A 13,044-nucleotide genomic window follows, 5' to 3' on the forward strand; every position below is an offset into this window, starting at 1 on the left:
CTGTCTGGGAGTGAAGAGCGTGGGCTGTAAGCAGTCTGCGCTTGTGCCTCCACAGAGAGCAGGGTTCTGAATGCCAGACCCCCTCCAGGCTTTGAGCCCCAATTCCACCCCTGGCCTGGTCCCTTCCTGAAGGACAAGCAGGGCACACGGAAGCTGGCCCAGGTCGGGACGTGGGGGGTGCAGGGACCAGCCCCTGGCCACAGCCCTCAGGCAGGAGCGCTGACCAGGGACGCAGGCCTGGCCTCCAGCCCTGGTTCCCCCCACACATCTGCAGCCATGTTCTTGCCAAGGGGCCAACGCCCACCCACATGGGCCAGGACGGAAAAAGCGCTGAGTGGAGGGGGGTCTTTGAGAAGAGATGCCTTAGAGACTCATGACCATGTTCCCTGGGGTTCCCCTGGCACCCGGAGACAAGGCCACCAGGTAGTCAGGCCCCTCGGCCCCCTTAGCCCCCATGTGGCTCTAGCAGCGCCATTCAGGGCAGAGGCCCCTGGGCCCACCCATCATTCCCACCACAGTCTAGGGCTGTGCAGGAGAAGATGCTGTGCCAAGTGCAAAGCCATCGGGAGGCTACACAGCAATTACCACGGTTCTGTCCCCCATGGTGCCTTCCCAGTAATGAAAGCTCGTTACCCCCCCCCCCCCCCCATTCATTAGTGAGGCTGGCTCTCCTCGAACACCGTGTAGCCTCTGAAACCAGGAGCTTCCCAGTGGTCCTGTCTGGAGCTGATGTCCCTGGGCCAGAGAGGAGTCCCCTGGCCAAGGGCGTGTTTGGAAACCCCCAAGCCTCAGAGCCGGTCAGCCCAGCTCAGAGCCCTGCCCATCGTGATGGGGACGGCAGCTCCTTGTTCTCAGACCGACACCCAGGCCCAGGCCTGTCAACCACCAGCTTCCTGGCGGGGCTGAGAGCAGGTGGTCCAGTTGGACAGCTTAACATGAGCAGATGTGGGCAGGGTCATTTCCTGGAGGAGGTGACGGGGATAGGGGACAGGAAGCCTGCCTTCTGGGGCGGGAAACCCACTGCAGACCCTGTACCCGCTCTGCCCTTCCTGACCTGCAGCCTCAAGGCCCTCCCCCTGCAGCTCCTGGGTACGAATCAGGCACACAGCCGTCTCCAGAGGTGTCCACACGAGGACAAAGCCGGACCCCACGGGACCCTAAGGGGCCACAGTGAAGTGCGGCGTGCTTCAGGCCATACCACCGATGAAGGGAGCCCAACAGCCATACACAGGCTCCCACAGGCTCTGCGGCTGCCTCAAGGCCCCAGGGAGGGTGCGGGTTCTCTGCTTTCCAAACAAGGGCCTGTGGGATTAAGAGCTTGGCCACGGGCACCTAGCACAGGGAGGCCTATTGCCCCAGGCCAAGCTCTCGACAGCCCCCTGCCCCTCACATGCTCCAGGTGGTGCCAGGCCTGTGAGCACAGATCCTCTGTCTCGTCTGCACTGCCCGTGCCTCTGCTAGCAGCCTGGGGCCGGCCACATTCTTGCTCTGAATGCGGCTCCCTGCTACCAGCTCCTTCTGGCCTCTCCGCCAAACATACCCATCCCCATGCCTTGCCCTCACTTGCCCCCCATCCAACACACGGTGCCGATGGCCCTGGCGGACACTGTCCTTCTGGAGCAGCGCGCCTCTCCACTGGGACTTGGGCACGGAGCCCTGGATTAATCAAGTAATCAGACTATGAAATCCAAGGGGGTAATTGGTGGCTCTGACCCCACACTCCTCCCTGTGTCTCTCGGCCAGCCTACTGAGGATGGGTCCGCCAGCGGGAGGAAAGCCCACTCCACCAGGGAAAATCCACTGACCGAGGTTCTGAGGCAATATTTCACCCCTGTCAGAGGCTGCACGGCCTTTAATGGATCGCAGATGTCCACAGGGAAAATTAAATCTTGGTAATAACAGAGCCTGACCTTGGAGAAGGTAGGAGCCCCTTTGTCCACAGGCACCAAAATGCTGTCCTTTCCAGAGTTCATGGACTCCCACGAGTAGACAGGGCTCGGATCAGGAGCGATGAGCCTGGCCACCTGCCAGGTACCCCTGGGAGGGGCACCCAGGTGCCAGGACCACACGCCAGGCAGCACGCACACCCTACCCCACATAGCCTGCTCAACAGCATGAAGTAAGTCCCCCATCACCCTCTGACGGGCAAAAGCAGGGGTGCCTGGGTCGGGGCGGGGGAGTCGCCGCAAGGTCCCACAGGCCGTCAGAGGTCTAAAGAGGGCTCTGACCCCGGCCTGCCTGGTGCGGGTCAGGCGAGAGGCAGCCGCTCTCCGGTGAAGTCACCTTAACGCGGCGTGTTCAGGAGGGACACTCTGAGTTCTGGCTGTGACTCAGGGCAGAGCAAAGACGGTGCTCTGACCTCCCCCTTACTCTGCTGTTCAATTGCTTATATAAACGTGAATGAATAATTCACATGATGGTTTGGATTAAATAAATAAAAGATGTGCCTTTTGCCTTGGAAATGCCATTGCTCTGATGCAGGCTCTCCTCGGGAGTGAGCGGAGCTTTCCTCTGGGCGGGTTTGGTGGCCTGTGCATGTGGCACTCATGAGATGCTCCTCCACGTCCCAGAGACCAAGAGCCCGAGACCCCAGGACCTGTGGGGACCACATTCTGCATCCACATGCAGGTACCCTGCCACAGCCATCCCCAGCGCCAGGTCTGCTGGTGGCAACCACACTTGGGCAGGGCTGGCAGAGCAGACAAGTGGCCTCATAGGGTCTGCTGAGAGCCTGGACCACCCACCCCAAAGCTCTCCTGCTGGGTGCACATCCCGGGGACCACCAGACAGGATGGAGACCTCGTGCCTGGGGCGCCTGCACTCAGGCCCGGAACCAGCTCCAGAGTTGGGGGGAGGTTGTACCCAGCCCAGACTTGACCTCAGCCCTGTCCTGCCCCCACCCCCACCTTCAACACTAGTCTCCAGCTGCGCTGGCCGGGAGACTATGCCGCCCCAACCCTGACCACGGTCTTTCCTCTCTAGGCTACTCCTGCCACTCCTTTCCTCAGCAGCCCTTTGCTCTCCAAGAGTCCTTGGTGAGGGACAAGGAAGGCCGATGGACAAGTGGATGCCAAAGAGAGAACACTGTCGCCAGGAGCCCGAGCGTGGAAGGTGGGCATGGGCAGTGGGGTCTGGAGCTGGGGCTGCGTGCCAAGGTCAAGGGGCGATGCCACCTGTCCCCAGCCATGTCCAAGGGGCCCTTGGATGGCTCTGCCCTCCACCCTCTGCTCCTCATCTCTGACCAACACCTGGCTCCTCCTGGAGTCCTGGAAGGCAGCTGGGAAAGCCTATGGGAAGGACACAGAACAAAAATAAACTGTTTTCCATCTCTCCATTATATAAAGGCTAGCAGGAGAGAGCGCTTCACCCGGAGAGCAGAGATGTCAGGATAAAAGAGCGGTGGTTATGGGCACATAACTCTGGAGACCCAGATCACAGTCTGAAATTCAGAGAAATGTTTTTATCCTGGAGGGGTGAGGAGCGTAAGTGAGAGGCTGACGGGTGGACGGTTGGAACTTCCCTGCAGAAAGCCTCTTCAGGGTCCCAGCATGCGGCCGTGCTGGCCCACAGAGCCCACTGTGTCTCCACTTTGCTAAATGTGCACGCGCTACTATGGTTTAATCCCCTTCTTCCCAGTTTGCTGGAGAAAGTACAGGAAGCTGGGTGGGCGGGGCGGCGACAACTGAGGTCTGTGCCCCAACAGACCACTGACCTGGGTTCAGGATGGAGACCAGGCCCCCTGCTCTCACAGGCTACCGACATGCAGCCCTTCCTTCCAAGCTCCCCTTACTCAGGAGTGTTGAGAAGCACAAGCAGATAGGACCACACAGAAACACTTTCAAATACGCCAACGGTTCCTAGGAGGGCAGCTGGTGGTGCACGTCCCTCTGCACCAGTGGCCCGAGTGCGCCAGCGAAGTGCCTGGGTCTTAGCCTGATGTCCACTCAGAGCTGCTTGGCCCTGCCAAGTAGGGCCAAGTAGACAGATGCATCTCTGGCCCTGAGCACCTCAGCCTGAGCTCCATCCTGGGACCCCTCAAGGCCACGGCTCCCCATCAGTGGGCTTCCCTGACCCACATCTCAGGCCAGAGGATTCTGACAGCAAAGCAGGTGTTGTCCACTGGCCACCATCCCAGCCACCCTACGGGAGGTCAGCCCCTTCATGGTGGAGGCGGCTGGCAGGGGAGCACAGCTGGGACTGGGAGGTGAGGTGGCTGGGGCCCCGGGCCTCCCCCCACAGACAGCCTAGAGTGGCCCTGAAAGCCAAGTCAGGCCCTCTGACAAAATTCTGAGCTCTGAAGGGAAGATGTGATCTGGGTTAAAACCCTCTGCTGGTGTGCCCGGACGGCTCAGTCAGTTAAGCATCCAACTCGACTTTGGCTCAGGTCACAATCTCAGGGTCATGAGACTGAATCCCTGTGTCGGGCTCCACGCTCAGCATGGAGTCTACTTGAGATTCTCCCTCTCCCTTTGTGCTCGCCCACTTGAGCATACTTGCTCTGGCGCACGTGCTCTCTCTGTCAAATAACAAAATCTTAACACAAAACAAAACAAAAAATCCCCTCTGTGGCCATCAGGCCTTTGCCAAGCAACCCAGGCCGCCCCTCCAGTTGCTCCTGGCTACCTTTATCTCACGCTCTGAATGAAATACCACTCTCCTCCTCACCTCAGGACCTTTGCACATACCTGGAGCAGCTCCTCCTGGTTTCTAGCTGACTCCTAGTCATCTGACCTTCAAAACTATGTATCTGGAATAGATCCCATCTCCTGCTGTATGTTCTCAGGGTACATGACAGTGCCTGCTTTAGCACAACAGAGCATTTTTAAAAGCTCCTTTGTGTTACCATTATTTCCTCAGCAGACTCTGAGCTCAGAATAACCAAGGACTAGGGCCTTTTGTCCCACGGCCTCCCTACAGCACCTCAAGGAGCCGGGAGTACAGAAAATGCCATTTCTGCATAAATCCTAAATCATAACCCCTAGAAAATCAGTGTGAACAAAAGTAACGTACACATGGGGCTTCCCTGTAGACAGGGCAGATGGAACATACGTGCCCACCCTTGAACACGCGTGTTTGTCCTTGCTCCGCACTGCAACTGCTGTGGGAGGGGAGGTGGTGGCAGACGAGTGGGGTGAGCAAGAGCTTTGAAGACAAAAAGCAGACAGAGGAGAGGAACCAGGCTTGGCAGACCTGCAAGAGTGGGGACTCACCGCCTTGGGCAGTGGGGAGGCCGACTGGAGCCGGGGCTCAGGGTCCATATGGGGGCATATGTGTCCTTCGTGTCCCCCAGGTGATGCCTCGCCCCTCAGGGCAGCTGCAGGAAATGCCGACACCTGCCCCCTTGCAGCCAGACTCATGCCCAAGGGAAGAGCTGGAGCCCCCCCCCCCCACCAGGGGGAGGGCAGCAGCTTGCTTCCTGAGAAGCCAACCAGTAAAGTGCGGACTGGCACCCACACCTGCTGTCAACACCAGTGCAGGGAGGTGGGCAAGAGCACGGGCTCAGCAGGAAGAAGTCAAACTGCGCCAGCAGACACAGTGGGGTCGGAAGTGGCCTGCATACCCGCCCCTGCTTAGGATCCCTGGAAGGGGGCCAGGGCTGTGTGTCCCCATGTCCAGCAGACCAACCCCAGCAGAGATGCCCACCAGCCAGCTACCTGCCTGGGTGGGGACAGAGGCCCTGGGGAGGGCAATAGAGAGGATGGGTGAAGGGTCGGGCTCAGGGCAAGCACACAGGGCAGGGAAGCGGGGCGGGGGCTGGGGGCCAGGGACCAGGCTGCTGCTGGCCAAGCCATCAGAGGCGGGCCAGCCCAGCTCCTGCAGTGGAGCTTTGTTTAGGAGCTGGAAGCAGCTTTTGAAATTTTCCTTTGGGGACTCAGGACAGAGTCATTTTTCTTTCTGAGAAGTGAATAAAAAACACTTAGCCAATGCTACGATTTTCAGGCTTAAACAACAACAAACAGCACTAATATTTCACCATTAGCAACAGTGGCCCTCTGAGCCCAGGCTGCTCCAGGCAGCTGTTTCTAAACCTGGCGCCCGTCTGGGCCGCTCCAAGGGCAGCGTGGGAAAGGCAGCAGCGTGGGAAGGCTTCGAGACCGGCCCGCCTGGAAGGAGGCAGCAGGGTGCGGCCCAGGGGCCAAGGGTGGGTGGAGTGTCCCCCACTTTTCTAAGAGGCTGGACAACCAGCTTCCCGCTCTGTCCAGACCCTGAGGTTGGCGTGTGTGCCCTGGCCCTTGGACACTGTGCCCCTCAGCTCTGGGCATCCCTGGCACTGCACTCCACAGCCTGGAGGGGTCAACAGGGCAGAGATGAGGGCTAGCGTGCCCTTGGGGTCCACGTCAAACAGGTGCTTAGCAGTGGACAGTGACAGCATGGTGCCTGTCACCCACTGCCCCCATGCTCACGGAGTTCTGATGCACAGCCAGTGCCCTGGGCGCATGCACCTGTGTCCCCCATGCTCACTGAGCTCCAATCCATGGCCTGTCGCCTGGGCGTGCCTATGGGGAGGCTGATTGATTGCCTGGCTCCCCAGTGAGGAGGCTGAGGCCCCAACAAGGGGTGGGCCCACTGTGCGCCCAGCAGTGCTGGCTACAGCTGACCGGGGCTGGTTGACTTCTAGAACAGTGTTCCCTGTTGGCAGTCTCTGGCTGAACTAAACGGTCAGGTGCCCAGGCAAGGCCCTGCAGGACAAGAGGGTCAGGAAAGACAGCATGCAGCCACCACAACAGGCCCCCCAGGACACCAGCAGCTGGGCCAGACATTCCAGAAGGACAGCTGGTGCTCTGGTCACCCTTGGCCCCAAGGCCCAGGAGGCACAATGGTGCCCAGTCTTGGCAATGGGCACGAGGCAAGGGCAGTCCCATCCTCTGCTGTGCACAGGCCCTGGGGGAGCCGCGGGTCTGCAGGTCAAGGTCCCGAGTTGGGTGTTTGTTTCCTTGGGTTCTGGAAGCTGGTGATGGAGCTGAAGGAAATGCCAGCCCAGTGTCCGGAGGACACACACATGGGGAGGGGAGCAGAAGGGGGCAGCGGTTGTGCCCATGTGAACCAAGCCACGGCAGCGCACCGCGAGACCACAGGAGCAGCTCTTTGATGTGGACGTGCTGGGTCTGGAGAAGTTGGGGCACAAACTGCGTCCCCATATATCTGAAGGGCCCGTGGATGAAAGCAAATGCGTTCTGAGTTGGCCCCTGCAGCTCAAAAAGGAGCAAGGAGGGGACCAGCCTCTGTAAAGAGGTGTGTCCTGAGGACAGCCAAGTGTCAGGGCGACGCAGGGCCTGACATCCAATGAAAGAGCGCCTGTACCCCTGCACCTTGAGAGGCTAGCCCCTGGGGGTAGTGCGATGGGCGCCCCGTCCACACTCCCACCACATGGGACCATGCCGAGGGCCGAAGAGCTGGGCTGGGCCCGAGTTGTCCCTGTGGGAAATGTCCCTGGGTCTCTCCGGCAGGTGCATAAGAAAGGAGGTACGGTGGGAGGGTGGTGCTGGTTCCGCTTGAGCCCAAAGCTGGGCCACACTTCCGGGGCTAAATTACTCACATCTTGTAACTTCTAACTATTTTAGTTTTACATTTTTAAATATTTAATAATTAAGCATCAAATATTTATGCAATTTTATCAACAACTATGGGAGCTGACCCTGCAGGGGCTGTGACTGTGGGTCTGGGTCCTGGTCCTGGCCGACGGTACAGAGCGGGGAGAGACATGCCTGCGCCGAGAAGGGGTCCCATGCCTCTGGGACATGCGCAGGAAAACCGCAGGGCCACTGCCCTGATTCAGCAAGTGCATCCCCGATGGGCTCTTTCTGCAGGCTGCCGTCCCATCCCAAAGGCAAACCCAGGAGAGGGCCCTGGGAGGCTGGCAGGCACAAGGGGCACCTAGGCAACCTGGAGAGACATGTGTGCCCATGCCTGTGCCAGCCGGGAGGTCTGAGGGCCCCCCGCCTCCCTGCACAGCACTCAGGGAAGCCTTCCACGTAAGGGCACGATGGACGCTGCTGTCCCCCCACTGCGGGCCTCAGGGACCAGTGGATGGGTCCCTACCACCCACTAGACACAGACTTTTGCCTTCCTAGGGAAAGGTTCGCTTGAACAGCCTGCAGCCGGAGGGCCCCTGGGACAAGGTCTCTCCATTATGAGCCCATGTTCCCCTGCTGGGCCGGAAATTGCACGTTTTACACAAGAGAGAAGACATTGGCCTGGAATTATATGTAGATGAGCGGCGTGTGTGCCCACCGCCGGCTGCCTGGCAGACGCCCGCCCTGGGTGAGCTTGGTGCCAGCTTTCAAACAGGGGCATCTCTGTGTGATTAATGGCTCACTCCACAAGCAGCTTGTCACCTTGCACAAAAATGATCTGAAAAGACACCAGCAATTACAGCCCACCAGATTATGGGGTGGGAGAGTTCCGGGGTGACAGGCGGGAGCTCATGTGATATCATATTCCTGGGAAGGCTCCCTCCCCCAGCACGGAGAACAGAGAACAGTCGAAGCCCCAGAGGATGCTGTCCCCCCTCCCTTGCCTCGCTGGGCACCAGGCTCCCCACCCCGCTGCCTCTTTCGGGAGTGGAGGACCAGCTGAGCCTTGGTGGAAGGCCATGGCCAGCCCCTCATCCGGGCAGCTGACAGATGTGGGGTCAGGCCCAAAGAAGGTCAGTGCCCTGTTCACTGTCACCTGGCCAGGAAGCAGAGAAGTCGGACATTCACACCAGGACTTTGGGGCAGGATGGGTCCCCCAAAGGCCACCAGGCAGCGCCAGTGCTACCGTGAGGAAAGAGCTCTGGACACAAGGTGCCCCCTCGGGTACAAAGTCTGGCCTCAGATGATCGTTGGAGCCTTCCTGGCATGCTACCAGCAGGGGCCCCCCACCCGGGGATCCCAACGTCCCAGTGTTCATGCACAAGCTCACAATCCTCTGACTTGGTTTCACTTGTTTGGTTGTTTGGGGGCATTTCCTGTAACTAAAGCACATATCCCATGAGGGCAGGGTCCCAGGCTCGATGAGGGCTGGGAAATACGTACGCTGCGGAACCCACCAGCTTACAAGCACAGTGACTCCATGAAGCTATGTCATATCTCCAGGGGTGGGGGACCGGGGACCAGACAGCTGGAAGCACACTGCCCGAGGCATGCCCTCACAGACACACACAGGCCTGTACACACACATGTGTGCTCACACTCGCAGCTCCGCACGCACACACGTATGCTTACACACTCTCACACATCCACACACGTGCGCTCATGCACCCATGCATGCACACGTGCTCATATGCACACGCTCACACACCCACCCACACAGGCCCGCACACATGCTCACGTGTGCCCACATATGTGCGCTCACACACGCAGGCCTGCACGTACGCATGTGTGCTCACACACGGACACATACGCAGCCCCCCACCACACTCATGCACATACACGCTCACACACACACACAGAGGCACGCACACGTGCTCACATACCCCTGCCAGAGCCAGAAGCCATGCAGAGTGGAGAAGCGCTTAACAGCTCCATCCGATCACAAACCCCGATGTAAACCAGAGAACACCACTGCTTAACACAAGTTTCCGGCAACTCCTTTCACACACGCCCCGGCAGGTGGCCTGCTGGGCTCACAGAGCAGCGGCAGCCTGGGGCCAGCGGGCAGGACGGCCCATAGCTGAAGGCAGCGTAGGCCAGCAGCGGTGGCAGGGTTGCTCCTGCTCCGTTCCGCACGGTGTTCTGCACGGCGCGCACGTTCCTCATTTCCAGCAGTGGGCTCCCAGAAGCCGAGTCCCGGGAAGGGGTGCTTCCTCTCGGAGAGGGAAGAGCCTCTCAGAGCTCATCTTTTATTGACGGAGTCATTTTCGAGTCAATCTGTCTGCTTTGGGCGAGACAAGATTTTAAATCTTACTCTCCCTGCTTTTGAGATGTGGCAGTCTATTAAAACCTGCCAACGTATGTGGCCAGGCCGATGAAGGCAGAGGATGGACAACCCGCTTGGTGGCTGTAGCCACCCACAGACCACAGGGTCTGGAGGAGGGACGGCGGGGGGAGATAGAGGGTGGGCAGGGGGCAGCGAGTCAGCCCTCTGGGGATCCAGAGGGGTGAGGACGCAGGCTGCCTGCAGGCCAGGCTCCCCGGAAGGCAGGGTCTGGGGTGAAGAATGTGCCAGACACATAGCCCCGAGAGGGAAGCAGCGCTCTGAAGCGGCAAGCAGCAGGGACAGCCGGCAGCCCTGGAGCCTGGGGGCCCCCTGGGGGTCCGCATCCCAGGGGCTCTGCCAGAGCCAGGCTGCTACTCCAGGGGCCCCTGATCTGGTCCATGGCACATAGCTGCCCATGGCAGACAGAGCTGCCAAGTGCCAGGTGAGGCTCGGAGAGGCGAAGGGGCCTGGGGGAGCACACCCAGCCGGTGGAGGAACTGCCAGGACGAGAGTCCAGCCCGGCTCAACTCTGCAGGCACGGCGGGACGCAGGGCTCTCCCGGACAATGGCTGCTGCGCACAGCACAGTCCCTGCGCGGGAACTCAGAGGTGCCCATTCTTCCCCGGGGAACCCCTTCTGCCCGTCTCAGGCCCAGGCTCTGCCTCTAGCCCAGCCTGACTGCGCGGGACTACAACATGCACCTCCCACAGATGCCACAGCAGGCAAGTGGAGACACTCCCGGAGCTCCACAGCAGGCTCGTTCCCCCACGCTGTCCGCCTGGGGTGCGCAGCCGCTGTCCGGGGCTGCCAGCAGGGTCCTAATGACCTTGTGAAATCAGAGGACGTTTTCCCATCAAGATGAGTGACTGAGACAGAGGCTGTGGGGAGGTGTCTGTGTCTGAATCCCAGAACCAAGGCAGAAGGACCGGGCAGGCAGGAGTGAACGAAGCAGATGGAGATGGAGCTGGTCCAGGGGCCCAGGGTCCTCATGTGGCTTCTACAAGGGGAAGAGGCAGGAGCAGAGCGGGCCTGAAGAAGACGCACCACTGGCATGGAGATCGGGGGTGGCCTGAGAGCCACAGAAAGCAGCCACCTTCAGCAGCTAGAAATAGAGATGGAAGAGGACCCCCAGAGCCTCTGGGCGATGCAGCCCTGCCAACACCTTGCTGTCAGCCCCAATGTGATTTCTGACCCCCACTGCTGCCAGATGAGACCTCCACTGTGGCTGCAGGTGCCTGGGGGCATAGGTGACCACCATGGTGGCCTGTCTGAGAACCATCTCCCTGCCCCCAACAGCAGCAGCAGGAATAAGCCCTCACCGTGACCAGCCCCAGACAGAACTTTAGAAGGGCTGGTGACTTCTTTATTCACCCAACAAGTATGTGACAAGAGTGAACTGCATGTCTGGCATCATTCAAGGCTTAAGGCACACAGAGTGGACAAACCTCAAAACCTCAGGTCTGAGGGAATTATGTTCCCAAAGGGGACACAGACAGAAACACACACAAGCAGAGTGAGGTGGTCTTCAGAGCCGTCATGCCGTTAAGTGTTAAGAGAACCAGAAGGCAGGGCTGGGAAGGGGCTGCAGTGTTGACAGCTGGTCACAGCGGACCTCCAGGGAGGCAGGGAACAAGCAAAGCACAAGGTGGGCAGGAGGAGGCCAGGACAAAGGGCCTGAGGCCGGAGGCAGCTTGGACCATTCGTGAAAAGCAAGGACGAGGCCAGCAAGCCAATGCGGAAACGGACACGGGCGCGCCAACGGTAAGGCCGGGCTGTAGTCATCCGCCCACAGGGACCAGCGCGGACACGGGCGCGCCAACGGTAAGGCCGGGCTGTAGTCATCCGCCCACAGGGACCAGCGCGGACACGGGCGCGCCAACGGTAAGGCCGGGCTGTAGTCATCCGCCCACAGGGACCAGCGCGCAGTCCGCGTGCTGCCGTTCCTCTTCAGCAAAAGGCCCGTGCGAATAGTTCCTGATTCTGCTAGCTGAAAGAAACCCAAAGAGGGTTTTCTCACTTTTATAAAAAAGGCAAGAAGCAATAGTAGCATTCAGTGTTGGTTCTGCAGCAAGCCCTCAGAGGCAGCGAGCACCACTGGCAGCGTGAATGGCCCCCCAGCTCCTTCCCCAGGAGCCACGCGGGGCATCCCGGCATCTAGCCGCCAGAGCTCAGAGCCACAGCTGTGCACGTCTATGCTTTCTCCTGACCGACTTGATGCATCCAGCAGCAAGCTGTGTCGGAGAGAGGTGGTACTTTGGGAACAACTAGACGTCTAAGTAGGAATAAATGAGCGCTGGACCCTCCTTCACATCACATATAAAAGTTAGTTTGATACAGAGCATAGGTCTAAAAGCGTCTAGAAGAAATAGGGAGATGGCAACGCTGGAGCAAGCCAAGATTTCTTAGACAAAGAGCTAAGCACAGAAGAAAACACGAGTAGATTCGACTTCATCAAAATTTAAAACTTTTGCTTATCAAAAAGCAGCATGAAGAAAACGATCACAAGAAAACACTTCAAGCGTTTAAGCGGAGTAGATGTGAGAATGACTCAGGAGATGTGGGAACGCCCTCGCCACTGCTCGCAGTCAGGGAGACACAAGCGGGGCAGACGGCACACCGTCAGCATGCCCGTCAGCACGCCTGTCAGCACGGCCGTGCCCAGGGGCCAGAGAATCAGTGGCGCCAGGGGCATGTGGGGCACAGGCGGGGAGCTAGAGATGCTGCCGCTGCTCCAGAAAACAGCTTGGCAGCTGCTTTAAAGGTTAAATACAAGCCTGCCCCCATCACACCCCAAGAAACAGAGCCCTTGATTCCATTCCTACCCCATGCAAGCCTCGTGGTCCCACATCCTCGGCAGTGACATTCCAGTGAGCCAGGAAGAGGACACTCCCACGCATCCATCAGCGGACGATGGCCCAGACAGAGCGAGGTCCGCACCATGAGTGTTACTTGGTAGCACACATGACTTCATGGCCAGACCTTGAACACATTTCAGTGCGTAGCAGGTGGCAGACATGTCACCAGAGGCAGAATGCGGATTCTGGCCCCACAGCCAGAGCGGACAGTGGGGACAGCAGGGCACCCCTGCTGTGGGCAGCAGGGACCCCTCGGAGTGATGGAAAGGCTTATCGTTTTGACGGTCGC

At 59.3% G+C, this 13,044-nt stretch overlaps 1 protein-coding gene across 6 annotated transcripts in view; it reads right to left on the reverse strand.

Annotated features, from left to right (window-relative positions):
• Positions 1-13,044, reverse strand: part of MAD1L1 (mitotic arrest deficient 1 like 1) — a 311,419-nt gene that overhangs the window by 42,932 nt on the left and 255,443 nt on the right. The window lies entirely within an intron of this gene.

This window comes from Mustela lutreola, chromosome 17, assembly GCF_030435805.1.
Source record: "Mustela lutreola isolate mMusLut2 chromosome 17, mMusLut2.pri, whole genome shotgun sequence".
Lineage (NCBI taxonomy): Eukaryota > Metazoa > Chordata > Mammalia > Carnivora > Mustelidae > Mustela > Mustela lutreola.